Source organism: Grampus griseus (assembly GCF_964374135.1).
Source record: "Grampus griseus genome assembly, chromosome: 13".
NCBI lineage: Eukaryota > Metazoa > Chordata > Mammalia > Artiodactyla > Delphinidae > Grampus > Grampus griseus.
Window position 1 is genome coordinate 28,148,950 of NC_139007.1, and position 21,402 is coordinate 28,170,351.

Genomic DNA, 21,402 nt, shown 5'->3' on the forward strand with positions numbered 1-21,402 from the left:
TAGTTGTTAGTCACTTTCTTCTTAGGAAGATGGAGTGCTTTTTCTGCCTGAAAACATAGGAAGAATAACTAGACATGCCCCACCCTCCAGTTTTCTCTTGAAGCCAATCTCTGGCAGAGACCGATAGTCTTCATTTTCATTTTCGTGCTGGAAGTCTTGCAGGAGCCAGTTCTGGGGAGTGTGATGAAAGGAGACCTTGCCCAAGTCCACACTTTCTGTAAATGGATGAAGTCCCCTAATTCTGGAATCCAGGTACCAAGTCCATTTGGCTAATGGACCTAAAGCCACAATCTGCATCCTGGTTTCCAGCAATGATAAAGGTGGTATTTTGGCTCACATATATTTTTTTGTTCTGTTTCTCAAATCATTTAGCAATCATGTAGGAAAGATGTATGTATGTCATTAATAAATAACATCCTCCTTAAAAACTCCAGCAAGATGTGGTTCTTTTACAATGATAACCTTTATGTAAGAAGAAAGATTTTCTGGTTGGTTCAAGTTTTGTTCTATGTTGTCATAATTTTGGATGCCAAGGGGCCTCACACCATTCTTAAATAGTCCGTGGTAATCTCTTAGAGAATGCAGCAAGTTGAACAGCAAAGAAAGCAGAGTGGAGATCATTTGGGGAGCTGGTTACTCCCACACATCAGGACTATGAAAGTGACTCAGTTACTGAGCTGTATGTTGGCTTTCCCTTTCCTCTTGCCCTTTTAGCCCTGGAGTCCCCAAAATGCTGGCAAAATAAGTATTCAGGACCTATATTATTCTCCTTAAAACTTTATTTTTTTACGTGATTCAGTAATGCATCATTTAAGACTTAGGCAATGAGGCTACTTTAATCCAACAGATATTTCTTCTAAATATCAAGATAGTAGATTAGAGCACTGTTGCCTTTTAGTTTCCCATATCTTAAGTTTTAGTCATTCAAATAATTTTGAAATCTTTTATTAGTAATTCTATTAATTCCACTTGAACAGATCTTAATTTAATGAGTCACTGGGCACCCTTATTTTCTTCTTAAATGAAATAATTTTAATGCAATCATTTTGTGCCTATTTAGATTTTATTATTATTAATAATGCTATATTTTAATGTTATATTCATTATGTGATCTGTTAATAAAAATCTGTTGAAAGTAACCCATTAATTCATTTCCTTCAGACATTATGAAAAACGTATTCTGTTGACCATTTGGCCAGAAGAGATTATTTATCATGGGACATAGTTCATACCAAATGATGAAATATGATTATTTTACTTGCATGGGATGGATGAGAGATTGTTCATTAATCCCACAAAAGTGTATTGAGAACTTAACATGCATCAAATACTGTGCTAGTTACTGGGGATACATTGTCTCTGCCTTAATGGAGACTAAAAGGAAAATTATACAAATGATAGACATTAATTGAGTGATCACACCAAAAATTATGTAATGAAAAACTATGAATAATACTAAACATAAAAATGTATAGGGCTTCCCTGGTGGCGCAGTGGTTGAGAGTCCGCCTGCCGATGCAGGGGACGCGGGTTCGTGCCCCGGTCCGGGAGGATCCCACATGCCGCGGAGCGGCTGGGCCCGTGAGCCATGGCCGCTGAGCCTGCGCGTCCGGAGCCTGTGCTCCGCAACGGGAGAGCCACAACAGTGAGAGGCCCGCGTACCACAAAAAAAAAAAAAAAAAAAAAAATGTATAGTATGACCAGGGTTGGCAGGGAAATGTAGGGAAACTTGGTAGATAACTTAAGGATTCCTTTGGCTTACAGTTAATAAAAATTTTCAGCCTCTAAATTTTACCTCTTGTCTCTAAGTTGAATCACCACAGAAACTTGTAATATTTATAATCAATTTTTTTCCTTAAAATTCACCCAAAGACAATTATATGGGGAAACATTTTTTTCAAAGTTATAGGCACTGTGATCCAGACATCAGGACACCTGACCTCCACATTTGAGCCTTCCCAAATTCCAATGGGAGCCTTAGGAAAGTAATTTTTTATCTTTGAACCCCAGTTGCTTGGCTTGCAAAATGAAGTTGTTGGACAGGTCACCTCAAGGACTACACCAATCTAAATAGTCTATGGTCTATAACTTAAGAGAAATACTCTCTATTACTAGAATAAGCTTGTGCCTATAGAGGTTACCTGTCATATAGAAGCTACAAGAATATTGATCTTAAGTGAAAATACAGAACTGTATCCATTTAGTCCTTCATTAAAATAATTTATAACTATGCAGAACTACTACATGAGGTAAAAATAGCAATCGGTTTCTGTTGTGGATATTGCATCTGATTTTTCTGGGAAATTGTTTCCCAAAGGTATATCTGTTCCCCAACAGAAGTTGGTGTAGGATATACTAAGTAATGACTAGAAGCTAAATTAAATTGATTTATATATAAGTAGTAGCCACCCCAGAAGATTTTCCTCTTCCCCCAGAATAACGTAAGTCTACCTGCTATACATGTTTGTAGAAACACTCCATTTCCTCAAAACACAAAGAACATTGATAACTACCTGTTTAATAATGTCTTTCTTCCCCACTAGACACAATACCTCCTTCACTGCTGCATTGTTTAGTTTTTGCTGCATTAACAAACAACCAAATTTAGCGTCTTGGAACAACGAATGTATTTATTCTTCATGATTTTGTGATGACAGCTTGGCCCAACTGGACACAGCTGGGCTTGCCTAAGCATAACGCTAGGCTGCTGGTTGGGTTTATATCTGCTCCACATATTTCTCCTTCTGGAACCCAAACTAAAGAAACAGTGACAACATAGGGCATGGTTTTATGGCAAATGGCAATAGTGAAACAGGAAACAGAAACTCGTGATGATTCTTAAGCCTCATTTAAAAATGGTCACACTGTCTCTTCTGCCCATATTTCACTGGTCAAAGCAATCACATGGACAAGTCCAAAATCAATGGAATGGGGGGGCATAGTTTGCCTCTGTGTTGAGGAGGGGAGAATGAATTGCCGAACAGTAATAAAGGCTACAACAGCTGCCCTACGCTCGCTGCATAGCACAGTCCATAGCACATAGTAGATGTTAAGTGTTTTTTTTGAGGAATTCATAAAATTTGATAACATGTCATTCATCTTCCCAAAATAGTCCATGTTCTCTTGTCTATCTTTGCAATGCAAATGTTCTTTTCCCTTCATATGATAATACTACCTGAATAATTTAATTTTCCCCAATTCATGGGCCATTACCATCATATCCCTAGTTCTGAGTTCAGTGACTTTCACATAGTCAGTTCTCAATAAGCATTTTTAGATAAATGAAAAATAAATTAATGAAGCCATAAAACAAATGTTATATGGTTTGTTCATTTATTTGTTTGTTTTTGAGGTGCTTTTTTGTTGTTTTTTACAAACAATAAAGCTAAGGCTGATATCTAGTAAGTGGCGAATCCTAGGGTGCTCTAGCATCTTTCTATATAAATCAAGAAAGTAATCACTCTCTTTTGTAAGCTCTACTTAAATCTTATGGTACGCTGGTTGGAAATAGTTTTGAAAGCCAAATATACACTATTGAAATTATATGGGCACCGTGGAAATGTTCTTATAGACCAGTAAATTTCAACCCTCATGCTTTAAGGATGATCATCATTATCTTAAAAATTAATATTTACTATCTCATAACAGTACCTTATTTTGATATACTAGCCATTACTTCACATTAAAAATATTTTCCGTGTACCTATTAGACCCAAACCACTGTTTGATATACAAAGATACATAAGAAACAGTTTCCTTTGTTCAGGGTGTGCTCTCTGGTTGAGTAGATAGGCTATGATCCAAAATAGCTACAGTAATATCTGTGAGTATCAAATGAATAAAACATAAACCTATACGAATTCAGATAAAGGAGAAAACATCATAGAAAAATGATGGAAAATCTCATGGAAGAAGAAAAATTTAATGGAAACTTAGAAAATGAGTAGGATTTCTCATAACTGAATTAGAGAGGGAGGGTATTTCAGGGAGAAAGAATTCAATAAATTAAAAAGTAAAAAGTATCATCCCAGAACACCAAGAAAGTCGTAGTAAAAGCTATATGTAGGAAAATAACTAGAGACAAGGCTGGAAAAATCAAGAATAGATTGTGGATGAAGGCATAAAATGATAAACTAAGGAATGTCAATTTGATTTTGTAAGCATTGTAGAGTCATTGGAGTATTTCACTAGGGAATGCATCACAGAGAAAATATATATTTAAGACTGTTAATTTGGTAATATCATAGACAATGAATTTGAGGAGAAGTACCATAGAGGTAATTTAGGAGAATGTTTCCGTTATCAAGGTATGAGGTAATTACACCTAAATGAAGGTGGATGCCTACAGTGTAAGAAAGGACTACATAATGAGTACAAAATCAGATGCCTTGGGACTAAAATAAAGAGCAACATGGCCATGGTTTCATTCATGGCCCCAGAATTCAGATCGGAGGACACTGGGGCCAGAGTACTGAAAGCACAACACGTTGTGCTAAGGCCCAGAATCTCTGAAAATGGAAATAAGGGCAAGGGTTAGTTACTCCAGAGATGAGCATGCTTCCTAAAGCAGGAACATATCCAAGAGACATAGCTCAGGGGCAGGATATGAACATCATTAGCCAGAGTCCAAACTGAACAGGGCATCTAGATTGTGGATTTTATAAGAGAGAGGCCATAAGTTCATTCAAAAGTTCTAATATTGGACAGAATTTATTACGTGAATAAATTGAACTAACGTTGACTATTCTGGCTCAAACCTAAGAGAAATTTCTCTCACTGGGGAGTAAGAACAATTCAAGATGATGCTTGTCGGAGTAATTGAATGGTCATGTTTGCTGTTGCCACACAGTCCAGCCTGAACACAGGCAGTCCGTGCACCTGGGCACTAGGACTAGAAGCAGAAGAGATGAGATGGTGGTGATTCACTTCAGGGAGGTGAAACTTACATGGTCCACGTTGAAACTTAATTCATGTATTTTTACCAAGTGAAGAATAACTTGCATGATCTGGGACATCCAGTCATTTACTCTTCAAAGAAAGGCATGTTTTCTATTCTAAATCTTAGGTTATGTGATTCTGAGTTGTTCCATTCTAGTTTTTTTAAGCAGTAAGATCTCTTACATGAAGGAATAAAGATGCTAATGAGACTACATACAGAGAGAAACAGAGAAAAGAGTGTTGAGGTGGTACAGGAGAAAGAGAGAGAGGACAGGAAGAAGGAGAGAGAGAGAGCCTTTGTATTAGGTTAAACAGAAATCATTAATAAAGATATAGTAAAAGTGTACTTTGCAAATATAAAAAAATATATCTAAGATATAGTTCCTTCTCAAAAGGAAACTTTTAAAAATATTTTCATTGCTGTGGATTAGTAAATTATCACATAGAATATTATCAAATGATGATTTTTTCATCCATGAGTGTGCACATTTGTTGTATGATTCATAACTCCAGTATACAGAAGCCTGACTTCTAAGTCACTAAGGGGAGATTTTAGATGCAGCACTGTGCCTCTGTTCCTTGAAAACTGTCAGCAGATACTGAAGAAAATAATACATTCTCTACTTAACTCTAGGTACCAGGATACCAAAAAATAAGATTTCTTCTTGTTTGTGAACTGAAATTTCTGTAGGGGAAATCTAACAACACATGAGTGCAGTGCCAAGAGAATTCACTGATTATTAATGGATCACAGAATTACCAAAAAAGCACAATGTAACTGTGGCAGTAAGTTTCAAAGATGTGGGCATCAACCACATGTCTAATTCAACCGAAAGCAGAACAGTACATCGACACACCTCTATCTCTTTCTGAATTGAAACTCTTACTCACCTGTCTATTCTCTACACCTACCCAATCTCCACTCACCTTTTACTTGTAATCATCTCTACTGTTTGGAGTTTTTTGGTCATGCTGCTTAGTTCTGTAAATCGTTTCCACTTTCATCTCTACTTTGCTTTTGCTTTTCTAAATGCGTTAGGCGTTGGTGTCAATAGATGGAGATATGGTATGTGTGTAGGGGGGATTGTGTGTAAGAATGAAATTTAGAAAAGGTACCAATTTCAAGGTCAAATTGTTGCTTTCTTGCCTCTCCACCCCAACGTCAGAACCCACCAGCAACAGCATTATTGTCCAACAAACAGGAGTCAACAGCAAAAACATACTGAGTGTGAATTGATAAGTTAAAGGAGAAAAATCTGCCTTATTGTAACTGCCATCTCCTAAACAGTCACATGAGTCAGAATCTCCTGTGGAGCTTGTTGAAAGTACAGATTCCTCAGAATCCACCCCCCACCCAGAGATTCTGATTAAATAAGTCCGGTGTGAAGGTCAGAGGTATAAATGGTCAACATGCTCTCCAGGTGATCCTGGTGCATGGTCCTACACATTGCAGTCGTTATTCTAGAAATTAAAGAAATAAATACTTCTTCTAATCTGACTGAGAGCAAGTGATAGCAGAGCTGATAGTAAAGGAGACACAAGGAATAAAGGTCCAGATAATCAAAAAGCTGTCAACACGTGAGAGGAAACACAAGGCCAAAAGTAGACCTCTTCCTTAGATGTTAGGATCTCAGACTTCCTAAAAAGTAAGAGAAGAAAATAGATTAGATCATGGAAGTTAAAAAGTTTCACATTCCTTTCAGGTTGCTGCCGTGTAACTAAAATACATTAGATCCCACTCATTCCCATTTTCATCCCCCAACCGCCTACTTTTCCAGTTCTTTCACTACTTTTACCATTTACTACGTTACCATCTCTTTCAAACCCAATTCCTTAGCCCTTTTCTCCTTGTCTATAAGTCTCTACTAGCTTCACTGTCCTCCCTCAGCTTCCAGTTCCAGAGCCCTTTTCACCAAGCCTACTGTCAACGCTCTTACGTACGTTTCACTGTTGCCCGCACCACTTGTTTTACTAAACCCCTAAGCTAAGATGAACCCAATCCTACCTCTACTTCTCTGCATCCACCGAACACCACTGAATAAAAACCACACAACCATACACACTGATACCACTACACTATATGATCTTTCCTCTCAGCTGGGCCTTTAACCCCACAGCAATCCTTTTTACGTGTTTCTAGTCAATTTGGCCTGTTTCCTCACAGTAGCTATTCTAAATCTTTATCAGTTCACTTGAAGACCCTATTAATTTTCCCAACACAAAAAATAAAATCCATCACATAGGAGCTACTTTAACTTCCCATCTCCCTGCACATAAATGCCCATGTCAGCATCCCTAGTCAAATACTTATACCTGTATCCACAGCTATGCTCACCTTTCCCAGAAAAATAAGTGCTTCAATACAAAGCTAATGGATCTATCCCATCTTCTCCAAGACTCTGCCTCATCACTTTTATTTACTTTCATCCTTCTCTACCTCTCTTTCATCATTGTACCTTCCCCTTAATATTTTCATGACTGTCCCATATTTTTTTAAATGCTCACTAAATTTGCATTACCCCATAAAACGACGCTTCTTTATTTCCTTATTTTTTGTTGGACATTCATAAAATGGGTATTTAAGCACTCTGTTTTTTACATCTTCCATTCATTCTTTAACTCTCAATATTCTGCCTTACTACTCCCATCTTCTTACTCAAGTTGATCTTGCTAAGATCAGCAATGACCTCCTCATTTACAAATCCAGGGAACACTTCTCACAACCTAGCTACTTAACTCTGAGGCATTGACGTCATCTGTTCTTGATGTGCTCTCTTCCTTTCAGCTCTATGACAGCAGTTTCCCTGGCTTTCCTTTTATTTGGCTGCCCCTTTCATAGAGTTGTGGGCATGTGCTAAGTCTACCACTTACCAACTATGTGACGGCTCTGATCCTAGTTCCCTCCTCACATAAAAGGGAGATGATAATTATATATACTTCATTAGGTGGTTGTGAGAATCAAATGATAAAATATGTCATAAGTGCTTAACACACAATGCCTGACAAATAGGAAGGTGGTACAGTAACTGAGAGACAGTGTGGTATCGATCCGTGTATTGTATGGTTTTGTTGTTGCTGTATTATTACCACTGTCACTATGATTATCTTAACTATTCCTTATCTCAGAATTTTTCCAAATGAATACTTTTTTTGTGTTTCTTAAAATATAGATTCCTGGGCCTTACCCCACACCTAACAAATTGGACTCTTTGGAGTTGATCTCAGTAATATGTATTTTAAAGAGTTCCTTGGGTGACTTTTGTGCTCATTGAAGATGGAGATCCACTGTCTTATCCTCTTCTGTTGGCATGGACCCTAGAATCAGAAAGGCTTGCAATCAAGTTTAAGGATAAAGACTTAGCTTAGTTTTAGCTTTCTTAGCTTTAGCTTTCATGTTAGCAAATATAGCTTAGTACCATCAACTACATAGGTTTGTTGAGAAGATAAAATTAGATGGTGTATATAAAGGGTCTAACACAGTTCTCTTCATATAGGCCACTCAACAAATATTTATAATACATTCGATTTGCATCCTCAGTCAAAAGGTGAAAAACAGTAGAGAGAGCAAATCCTCTCCCACCTGTGTACCTACTCCCCCAAGATATATCTGTGTAAGTCTTCTCCAAAGATACAGCTTTAGTTGCCTTAGTTACTGAGAAGTCCAGTAAGTATGACAGTAAATTAGAAGGCAATAGACCAGGAAAAAAAACTGTAAGTATGCAGTAACTTAGAATGAATAGACCAGGAAAAATGGAATGAAGTTAGAGTGCCTCGTATTGTGAAATACATATATAGTGAACTAGGTCATTTTAGCAGGTAGGTCTCATCTAACAGTGAATAATGTTCATATGATAAAAATCTCCAATGTGATTAGAACTATGCTTGCTAATGTGGGAAATTCAAAGAAAGTTCCAGATTTGACCTCTGCCCCAAAGGATCTAATATCTAATGGGTTGAAAGACTGAAACGCATAAAAAATTGATACAGATTTAAATCGTATTTTTCTATTGAATTAAAATATTATCAGCACTTAGCACATGTAAAGTCATACTATTTACATAATGATTCAGTTGCATAACTATCTTACAACAAGCAGCCAAGCATGATATCTGTATAGATAATATGAGGGTAACTGAGGGAGGAGAAAGAAAGGAATTTCAAAGAGTCAGTTAATATGGAAGTAGCCACTCTGAAGTTTCCATATCAGAATTTCTGTAGTGCCACACCTTTAAATTCTCTTCCAGGTTCATTGTTCTGGGGGCAGGGGTTTCTTTGTATGATTAAGTTGTATGACTGTTAAATTAAGTGCATTAATTTCTCTTTTCAGTAGTGAAAGAGAAGAAATGTTGCAGAAGTCATCATAGAGTGCTCCATGGAAAATTTGGGAACTGAGATGGAACCTTAAATGAGGTTTGGGTCACAAAGAAGACAAGATTGTGCTCAGGCAAAGAAAACATTACTGGAAGGATGGGGTAAGATTGAATATGGCTTGTCCATGGAATAATGAGAAAGCCAGTATGGCTTCAGCAGGTACCTAAAGTCATGTTAAATAGAAAGGATGTGATTGCACTTGCAGAGACTGAGAAGCCTGGTAAGGAATGCAGATTTGCTTCTATGGAAATAGCATAGTTCTTTTTTTAAAACTGGTAACAAAACAATGGATAATATTAGTCTGTTAGTCGAATTCATGCACTCGACAACTAGCCACTGACAGTTAACAAAGCAAAATGCTAGGCATTGTAGGAAATAAAATTGAATAAGACATAGTACACTGCTCTCAAATCCATTTAAAAATTAGGATATAAGATCATGACAAAAATAATTATAATACAGCAGAATATAAGTGCTACCAGAGTAGATACATGACAGTACTATGAGAAGAAGTAGGTAGGTAGTTAATGAATTGTAGTAACTCATGATATTTGGATAGAACCTTGGAGATAGGTGTTACATAGGTAAAGATAAGAGAGGACTCCTGGGAGGAAAACAGTATGAGCAGAAGCAGTTTGTTTCAACAACTATTGCGTACCCACTGTGTGCCACGTCCTGGGTGATGGGGTATAAAGACTCATCACAGCCTCTGCCCTTATTGCTTAATATGGGTGAGCAGAGCACTTGTTCTCAGGGACATTTGGGGAGATCCATTCAGGCAGAGCATTTATATATGAGAAAGTAATCGAATGAGTCTGGGAAGATAAATTGAACCAATATATTAATGAGAGCCTTAAATGTCGGACTAATTTATACTCAATTCTACTGCATATAAGTTCATTGAAATCTGTTGCCATAGTTTTTAGCAGCGGAGTAAAATTATGACAGTTGTGTTTTGGGCAGTCTAAGCTGGGAGATGTATAGAACAGACCTTAAGAAAGAGACTTTAAAACTAGGAGGCTATTATTACACTAATAAAGTATGGAGTGATAATAGCATGGGATAGCTGGTGACAGCAAGGTGACAGTAAAAGCTGACACGTATCAAAAATATGCTAATGCTCTAGTCATTTGCTCAGGGCTTAAGTGAGTTATCTCACTGAATCCTCACAATATCCCTGTGTTTTAGATACTGCTATTATTCCCAATTGACAGGTGAGTAAACTGAGCACAAAGACATGAAGGAGCATGCCCGTGACCCACAACTAATAAATGGTGAAGGCAGATTCAAGTGTACCCAGTCTCTAGAAATTGTACTTATTTTTTTCCTGTTTGTCTCATTTTCTTTTTTATTATTTAAAAAAATGGAAAACCAAAAGTGTAATTTTCATTCAATAAATATCATTTGATCCTTAGGCAGTTTTGTCGCAGAAAGTAAAGTCCATGATTTTAGAATGATGGTAGCAATTCATCAACAAAGCAATCAGTTTTCACACAGTTTCAATAACTGCAGCAATTTCCTTGAACTGTAGAAATTCTGAAACTGTGGAATTGTCATTTCAAAGGATTTGTTCTTTACTTGGCCTGAATGATCTGCCACTTTGAGCATCACTGCAACATAAGGATACTTAAGTGATCTGCAGCTGTCTGAGCTCACAGCCATACCCAGCTTCCACTGAAAATCTATTAGCTGGTTGGTGACCTTGGCCTTAGCCTCCAGCTGTGGCTCGCTACACCCCTCCATAGCAGCGTCCCGGAATCCCACCACCCCAGAAATTGTACTTATTAACCACTGGCTATAGAGTTGAAAAGAGATATAAATTTTGAACTTGCATGTCTAAGTAAAAAAATAGCTCAATTAACAAATACAAGGAGGTTTAAATACCTTTTTCACTTAAAAACTTTACCAGTTTGAACAAACGTTATATCATCACTTTCCTAAACCAGACTCACTGAAAAGGTTAGTGGTTTTAAAATTCAATAATAGAATTTTACAGCAGAATATATCTCAGAGAATCCAACTTTACAGAAGAGGGAACTGAGACCAAGATTAAGGGAATTGCCCAAAGTCAAAAAGATAGCTAGGGACTGAACTCAGAGTAAAACCCATACCCCCTGTTTTCTGGCCTACTGTAACACAGTACCCTGATTTTATCATACAGAAAAGGATGTAACTCTTCTATTATACTTTCCATAGCAAATATGGAATATCATACTGAGTCATAGAGGGAGAACAGTTTTTACTCATAAATTCCAGAAATATATGTGATTGGTTGCATACCTACTAACTCAAAATCAAAATTGTAAGGATATTAACCATTAAGCCCATTTTTCATTTTAACAGTTTTAACAGATGAGTTTATCTGCAACAGTGGATTTTCAGGCAATGACGTTGAGCAGGTCCACGTCTATATAATACCAAATTCTTAGTGAGCAAACAAAACAAAATCCTTAAACTACTTGGTACCTCACGATGATAAACAAATATCAGGGCTTGTTTTTTATGCTGGGAGTGGGGATCACCAAAAGGTGTTCAGGTTTGAAATGCATTGCTGTCTTGAGTGGACATCTTTCCAGGAGAACTTTGACCTTTTTTCTTGTCTCATTACCAGGTGTTTCTCCTTTTGCAGGAGCAGATTAAAAGCTTAGCCAGACCAATTTGCTCTAATTTATTTTATGTTATTGCCAGACTCAGAGACAAAGAACAAAAGGAAGCACACCCATTTCATGTCTTTTTAAATGGAATGGCACTCAGTATAATATCTTCATAACATTAAGTATGTAAGAGAATGTCCCAGGTTAATGTAGGACCAAAATACTTGGAGAACTCTGTGGGTTCAAGGCTAATGGAATGTACCAAGAGGGCCTCCATACAAGCAGAGAGGGGACACTGGGAGGCTCAGAGAGCAATGATGCAGGTTTCTCTGCCAGGAACAAGACAAGTCCACATAACAACTCTGAATATTTGTCAGTTATTTCCCCTTAACCCTCTCTAGCCACAGATTAATAATAATGATAAGAAGAAGAAGAATGATGATGATGAAAGGAGTTCAGAAGTAAGAAGAAAATATGAACCAGTGAGCTTGTACAGAAAGGCTTGATTCACTTCAAATTCATGAGATTAGCAATTGATTAAAGATGAATGCATTAATAACAGAGTTCATGACACTGGGGAGAATAAGAAAGATATCAAAGAAACACGTTGAAGTGGGGTGTAATGAAGAAAAAAAGGAAAGCCAATAAAAATTTTAAAAGCAAAAGAAGGGGAGAAGAGAGAAAATGAAAGAAATTAAGCTGACAGGAAGAAACATATGAAATGCAGCTGTGATGCTCATTTGCTCTTCTTTTAAAATGTAAATCACTTCTGATTTTGAAGTCAAGGTCTTGATATTTTCCTGTGGAAATATAGCCATATACACTCTAAATAGTCTCTTCTACAAAGGAGAGAAAATTAGAAAAGATAATGTAGTTGTACTGTAAGGACTTAAAAAATAGTTCTAAAAAAGCTAAAGGCATTTCAGTGGAAGTTGTCTGCAACAAACAGCTTTAAAAACCTCCAAATTTCCTAGCCTGATGTAGGCACAGAGAGAGCCAGAGACTTGGTTGCCTGGCAACCGCGCTCATCACAGGCAGCTGGGGTAAAAGGAACCGGCTGGTGCCAAATGGCCTTTCACCTGCTTCGTTAAAGGGAAATCAGAGTGAAAGAGTTACCTCGGAAGGTCCAAAGTCCCCCTAGAGAAACCTTTCTCTAGCTTCACTTTGTTTGAGGAGTCACTTGAAGGGGGGTTGCTAATGCCTGAGTAGTAAGGGGCGCTCTTTTCCTCCCCTCCCCCTCCTCTGGGTGCCATTCTGGACAGAGCAGGCTGAAAGCTTGGTGTTGGGACGTTGTATTGCAAGGGAAAGGAGATCACCTTTTTCTTCATTCCACCCTACTTCGATGTAAAAACAGAATACTTTTTATAGTTATTCCTAACTCGTGTATATACATTATTAGTCCTGGTATTATCAGAAAGCAAATTTAATGAAAAAATGAGATGTTCATGAAAGGTCATCACTAAAAAAGCTACAAGCATTTTTCCTGGTTTTCAGAATTTTAACTATCAATTTGTAGCAGAAAGTATTTAAATATATATATCTCTCTCACATAATTCACCTCCCCACTCCAACTGCAGAGTTGAGAAGTTGAAGAGGAAATACATTTTTATTCTCAACATGACTTTCCCAAGGCAGTTTTTTGTGATTGTCAGTAGCTATAGAATCATCCAGAAGACTTTGGTCAATGAAGGTGAAGCGGTGTCAAGCAGCTAAAAGGAAACAGGGAACAGCTTATCAGCATTCCTAATACTTCTCCCAGAGGGCAAATCAATTACGAAAGACTTGGGTCAAAGTAGATAGGAGGAATGTAATTTTGCTCTAAGTTGAAGATACATCTGACCGCAAGGGCTTTCACCTTCTCAGGAATGGCTGTGGGGACATTCACTGACATTACTTGTCTAACCTTATCTTAAAAGTAAAAACTCCCAGAAAATGTATTATGTGACAAAATGTGATCTATTTGGTCAACCAGTGGTTCTTAAGTAATTAAATGTTTAAGTAGATTATTTGCTCTTCTAGGACAGTTAGAGTGTTTCTGTAATAATATATTATTAAATAGCTTTTTAAAAATAGTCTTCATTTACAAAGTTAAAATGGAAGATGATTTTTTTTTCTCTATTTAAAAAATCTAACACCATAATTCTTTTGGGGAAAAGCAGTTTAGGGTGGAAAATGAGACCCTGAGGCCATAGGTTAGCATACAGGTCCTTAACCTTGGCTGTACTTTAAAATTACCTGGGGAACTTTTTAAAAACACTGATTTGCTACTCACATCCCCCTCTCCATCAGGGCTGTGATCTTGATTTCACATCTGAGTCAATTCTGTATGAAACAGCATCAATATGTGCCCATGAACTAAGTTAATTTAGATTTAAAAGTTTTAAAGCTGTCTTATTTTCTGGGAGATGGACTTTAAGAGACTAGTTACAATATTGTAGAAAAATGAGCACAATGTTTAATGTTATTTATGCCTAATTGCTTTTCCCAACACCTGTGTCTCTCTAGTAGCCTTCCATTCTATGCTGTATCTCAATATTAATGTCCTAAAAGAGCTAAAGAGGCAATTAATGTTAGCAAAAATATTCTACACTATGTAGAAGTATAAGTAGTAAAGCAAATGGTAGTTCTTACTGTTAGCATCCAGCCAGGTTACGCTTTGGTAGCAGAGGGCCATAATAGCTAGACTGCCACCGTACAACTCCAAGTGCCCACAATTTACTTCATAGAGAAAAAAAAAAAATATATATATATATATATATATAGGCTGAGCTATTTTTGCCAGAAAATCAATACATATTTCTTTAACTTGTAGTATCATTTTCTGATAGAATTTTTAGAGTGTGTGTAATATTATAGTGTCCTATGAAAGAAATAGAATGATTGATGTTGTTAATAATTCTCTACTTCTAATATTTCTGATGAAAACAGGTGATTTGTATGCAAGAATTAGGATACATCTTTTGTCATTTGCTACCATACACCATTTACAATAATCTATAAATTTCATCATTCCATGCCTAATAATAGAATAAATTCTAGACCATTCTATGTTAAATATACTTACCTGACTTACTGCTTCAGCTGACTAAGAAGTTAGCGCTATTGCTACCTAAGTAATAAGACTAAGAGATGCACTGGATTTTCATTTACCGAAAGTTCTATTTATTGGCTACAAACTGTCCCTGAGAACTTTGTCCTTGAGTCTTGTAACTGTTAGGGTTCCTACTTTCAGGGAAGAGAAATCAATGCTGTCTAACTTACTGGAAGGACGTAGGATATTAAGAATTATTAGGAAAACTGGAACTCGGGCTCCCCAAATAGGCAGAAACCAAGCAAAGAGAGGCAGAGAGCATCAGGTGAGGTCACTCTGCAGAACCAATCTGTTCAGAAAGCAGCCATTAGCTCCACTGCCCTGAGCATTGTAAGACACCACTGCCACTGGGTGTTACTGCAGAAACCACCGGCTGCCACTGCAGTCATTGTTCTACACTGCAACTAGAACTAAGTTTAAAACTGCCCCTCCATCTTCGTATTTACTACCCCAGAGTCAATGTTCCTGCCAGAAGAATTCAGTCTGCTGAGCTATTATCACCTGCCCAGAGCTCTTAATGCCAGGGGTCAGGGGAAGGAAAGTTTTTCCTCCATTGGCTGCTGTACTGCAAGCTGGGGCCCTGTATCCCACCAAGATTCTAGGATGGGATATTTCTTAAAATACAAAAGGGATTTGAAAAATGGACAGCCAAGAAAAGGGGACATGTTTCTACCACACCTCCCAAGGAATACACATGTAATAACTCCATCATCAATAAAAGTTGAGGGAGAGGGGGCATACATTCCACTGATAATGAACTTGTCCATCAGTAGGAGAAGGGATAAACCGGTATTTCATACAATGGAATATTACTGAGCCATTAAAAGGTATGAGGTACTGATATATGTAACAACATGTGAATCTCAAAAACATTTTATTTCACAAAAGAGCCAGGTAAAAAGAGTTTATATATAATATAGACATTATTATATTGATTGAAGTCCTCAAAAAGGCAAAAACCAATCTAAAGTGAAGAAAACAGAAGAGTAGTTTTCTCAGGGTTTGGAAGAGTGCCTGGACCAGGAAGAGGGATTAGAGAACTTTTCGGTGAGGAGTATCTTCTATAACTTGTTAGAGAATGGGCTGTATGAGTATATTATTCTTTTCAGACCTCATTGAATTGTATCCTTTATGATTTTACCTCAAAAAGAAAACTGAAATATAAAACTCTAGTTAATAAGTTTGCTTTGCAGTTTATCAGTTCTAAAATTCCCTTTTGTGTATTCTAGGCTTGAACAAACAAATAAATATATCGATGATAATTAGAGCAAGGTTTCTCATTTACACACCTATATGATATTTTTTCATTCTATTCACTGAGAAGGCAGAGGAACAAAAACACAGCAGTAGCAATGGCATGCCTACTTTTCAGATCCTGGTTTATAAATTCCATTCTCCACTAAAGGGAACCAGGATTCCTAGGAAAAATAGATGATATCAGAGCTAAGGCATGAGAAGTACAAGACAAGCCTTGATGTGACAGAAAGTAAGGAAGTAAAGATAAAGGGACAAGTCAAACAAATACATGAGTCAGCTCAAAAAGACACCCACTGGTCAAATCTGGGACAGTTTGACCACCAAAATAAATATTGATAATAATGGATTATAACCTGGTGAGTAAAATAAAAATCCATGACTGCACTGACATAAATAAATAGATGAATGAATAAATAAATAAACAAAATAAAGGAGGGGGGAAAGGAAATGAACTTTTTACAGTAGAATTCAGACCAAAAAATGAAGAAAGAACGATGGAGTCAGAAAACCATTAGTGGATAGCAAATCTAGTACATAAAAGTTTGATGAACAGTATATTTACATAGCCTCAAAGTATCTCTCCACAGTTACCTGTTGATTAGGAAGGGGAAATAGTGAGTTTATCATGGAGAAACCTGGTGGACACCACTTTACCCAAGCAATCAAAACTAATATCACTAATATTAGTGCAGTCTGAGTTGTGTGCCACAATATGACTCACTGAGAAAGCTAAAATATCATTTCAGTGGAGTTCCAGGCAAAAATGCATAGCCTGAAACTAATAACAATGAAACATCAGATAAATGCAAATTGAGGGATATTCTGCAAAACAGCTGGTCTGTAACTTTCAAAAATTTAAGGCAAAAAACACTAAGTATGGCTGAGGATCTGTTCCAAATTAAAGGACACCAAAGAGACATGAAAAATAAATGTGATCCATGTTCCTGATTTGGATCTTGAAGAGGGAAAAAATAAGAAAATGGGGCTTCCCTGGTGGCGCAGTGGTTGAGAGTCCGCCTGCCGATTCAGGGGACACGGGTTCGTGCCCGGGTCCGGGAAGATCCCACATGCCACGGGGCGTCTGGGCCCGTGAGCCATAGCCGCTGAGCCTGTGCGTTCAGAGCCTGTGCTCATCAACGGGAGAGGCCACAACAGTGAGAGGCCCACGTACTGCAAAAAAAAAAAAAAAAAAAGGTTAAGAAAATGTCCTCATTTTGATAACTATGTTGTCAACAGGTAGGAGAATAAACACATTCTTAGGAAACACACAGTGAATTATTTAGGGGTAAAAATTCGTCTCTCTGAGTTACCTTCAAATGATTCACAAAAATTATAATAATATGCAAGTACATAGAGAGAAAGCAATGGGACAAAATGTAAATAATAGAATCTGGGTATAGTATAGGTTATATGGATATTCCTAGTTCCTTGTACTGTTCTTGAAAACTTTCTGTAAGCTTGAAAGCATATCAAAATAAAAAGTTACAAACAAATAAATAACTTATGTCAGATCCTCTCCCTACTCCCCCTCAAGAAAAAGCTGTCCACTGGAGAGACAGTATTGAGTCAAAAAAATAGTACAAAAGAATAGTACAAAATTCCAGTGTTTCTAGCTCCAGGGTCTGTGAAGGATAGCTCCTAAACATAGGATGGAGGAGAGCTCTTCTTCCGCTCTACAAGGAAAGGTCCCTGAAGGTAACACACACCTTCCTCTCAAGTCTGGTTCTATCTTGTTTGATTGCAAGAGTAGGAGTAAGGAAGCAAGAATCAAGCTGATTATTCTTTTACCTTAGGGGAAAAAATCTTTTATTGTTGATGAAAGACTTTTGATGCATTTCTTATAAATGCTAAAGAAAACTTGTTTTAAAGTAGCTGGATATTTGTAAGCCTATAGCTATTCTGAAGACTTGAAATGCACACAAAGGTTTGAGCACTGTCTATCACTAAATGTGCGAGGTTTAAGCATTCTGTTTAATGAGATCAATATTCTTTTTGTTTGAGAAGAAAATGGACTGAGTTTGCTGGGAGTGGGATCCCAGGACATTTGCATCCTTTTCCTTGCTAGAAAGTTTCTTCTATTCATTTATATCTTGTGGTCTATAGCTTTCTTGTGTTAAGTTACAGCACATTTTTCACTCATTAATGAACTCTGATAAGAATTCAACCCTTGAAGGTAATATTTATGACAGAGTCACATTGCAAAGGATGTGTGTATTTTAGATAAGCTCTCAGTAACTCTTGAAAAAATCCAAAATAATAAATTATCTGTTCTTTTCCAAATTTGCCATATTTATTAGAAGTGATACTTTCTGTCACTCATTAGATCTAAAATGTCTAGGATATAAACTTATCATAAGAAGACATTCACATAGTCTTGACATTAGCTCAGGCTAGTCTGGTGGGATGAAAGACATTCTCTCATTGTCTATTTTCTTATAGTTGATTAAACATTTTCGAAGTTAAATTCAGTTCTCATTGGAGTAAAAATTTGTATTGGACATCTTATAATTATACCATCCTTTATTATCTCTCTGATTGTTGGTTTCCTCATGTGTAAAATGGAAATTATGAATGTTACATGAAATAAAGTGCTTAGTACAATGTCTGGTACATAAGTGCTCAGTAAATGTTACATAGTTTATAGTTTATAGTACACAGCTTCAAGTTGAGAATACCATATTGAACACATGTTTATCAGCTCCAAGATTAAGAAACAAGAGATCTCAGAAAGATTTTAGCAGCTAGAGCAGCAAAATGACATTGGTAATTAGAATCTCAGGCTCCTGCCATGCAGGGGGGGAAGTTGATAAAAAGTTAGCTGGTTTCTACCACCAGCCCTTTCACTATCCCAGCAAAGCATAGGATTTGGAAAGATCTGATTCAGAGGTTGGCAGAAAATTACAGAGAAGAAAACAGGTGTGGGGAGTGGGTGTAGGAGAGAGAAGGTAGCTTGAAATTCTATGTTCAGTACCCTCACCTCTCCTCCTCCGCTCCCACATACTGAATACAAGTCTTCAGGTACTCCACCCCGAGAGGCCAGAAACTGAAGGTTTAATCACTGGTAACAGATGAAAATAAAATCACTGGAATATAAGGTACATTAGTAAAGCAAGAATGAGGCACATACTTAGAGTAATTATTGACCCACTGTACACATAATAGCCTGATTCCAAGACCTCTGCCCCACCTTGCACAGATTACTAGAAACCAATGGTCAGGCCTCAGGTAGAATATTAGAGAATTTTTTTCTGTAGATATTAAAATATTCCAGAGGTAAACTTCCCTGCATTGAAATTGGGGGGCCTGGGTAACTGGCTGCCATTTGGGCCAATTTCACAAGAGTGAGGAGTACTCATTACAAGCACAGAGATCACAGAGCTTCCAACCAAAATTGGAGAGCCTCGTTGTTAAATAAGAATGGTCACCAAGAATCATGAAGCATATTCAGAAAGTCTCCAGAATATAAGAGGGAGGCCAAGTAAGCAAACCCAGAAAAGAAATTCAGAGGAAAGATAATGCAGGAAATGCAAGAACATTTCAAAATTAAACACAAAATGCAAATTAACACATCAGGGAGATAGAAGTTTTTGCATCAATAAAAATGGATGATATTTAGAAGGAAGAACTCTTAGTTAAAATAACATTGTTGAAACAAAAATTTCTACAGAACTTTAGAAGTAAAGAAAAATGTCAAGAAGATGGCAAATGTGAGAGAAAAGCTAAGAACTAAGAGCATCAAACCAAGAGCTCAGCCTATTAATATGAGTTTCGTAAGAGAATAGAAGGAATGTCATGGGCATAAAAAATATTTTTTAAAAAGAGACTTTTTCAAAACTAAAGAGTATACATTTACAAATTGAAAGAACCAAAAAGAGTACCAGTATACTTAATATCTTTATCCAAAACAAAGTATATTGTTACGACATTTCAGAATACTATGCTAAAGAGACAATCCTAAACAATTAATAATAATAAAAAGAGATCACATCCAAAGATGAGAATCAGAATTACTTAAAGATTTTCAAAACCAGCACACGATGATTCAGAGAGGCAATAATTTTCAACCGAGATTTTTTTTCATTTAAGGATAAAAGTGAAATAATGATATTTTCAGTCATGCAAAGATTTACAAAATTTGCCTTTGTTTCTAAGGCAGCTGTTGGAAAGGAGTGCAGAATGAAAAAGAAAATTCTACACAGGCATTCGTGCCAAAGTTTGACAAAAGTACTATTTCCTTGTAATTTAAGTAATAGGTCATCTATATAGAAAGGAAGAAAAAGGGATAATCTATAAATGATAAATCAACAAAATTTTAAGCATTATTATTTAAAATGATAAGTTAACCAATATAGAAAATAAAAAGTGATAAAAATTATATTGAAAGGGGGAAAAAAGGAGGCGGGTGGTGTAAGTAAAATGAAATTTTATCACTCAGAGAAAGGTCATAGATCACGTTTGAAATTAATACACAAAAACAGTTTTCTAAACATATCTCCATAGGCCTATAATTGGGATTTGGATCTATAGTGACATACCTGAAGAGACTGCCCATTTCCCATCTTCTCGTGGAAGCAAAGTTCTAAGAAAAGATGAGTAGCTTAAGAGAAATGTGGAAGTGGAAGCAGTGGAAGCCTGCACTTGAAGTAGATCACTACTTGAAGTAGATCACTCTCTAGCTGCCAACACTGGTGACATCTCAGGCAGGATATGGAAGAGAATACAGTTCACCTATTGGCTCTAGAGAGTTGTTCACAAAGCAGAACTAGAATAAATATTGAGAAAATGCTAATACTTAGAGCATATGATACTAAGTATGGTTCAGCTCCACCCCGTGGGTAGCCCAGCAGAGCAACAGCAGGGATAGCTCGGCCATTTCTTTCTCTTCAGGAGGCACAAGTCACTACTGGCGGCAAAGGATAGCTGATCATGATTATAGGTGTCACGTCCACCTACACTGCAGTCAGATCGCTTTTGGAAAATCTGAGACACACAGGAGGTGGGGTGTGCTGAGAGCCTACCAGTCAGTTAGGTGAAGCTACTTGCTCCGTGGGCCTAGGCACAAGCTGTTAAAGCAAGTCTTCCTGGAAAATCCTCCAATTCAAAAGACCTAAGGGGACATTTTTCTACCTAAGATCTAAGATTATCACTACA

The 21,402-nt window shown here is 37.0% G+C and overlaps 1 pseudogene across 1 annotated transcript; it reads right to left on the reverse strand.

Moving 5' to 3' along the window:
- Positions 1 to 10,710: 10,710 nt before the first annotated feature.
- On the reverse strand, positions 10,711 to 11,072 carry LOC309831858 (COMM domain-containing protein 6-like; annotated as a pseudogene). The gene has a single exon. The product of its transcript is annotated as a COMM domain-containing protein 6-like (transcript).
- Between the last annotated feature and the right edge of the window lie 10,330 nt (positions 11,073 to 21,402).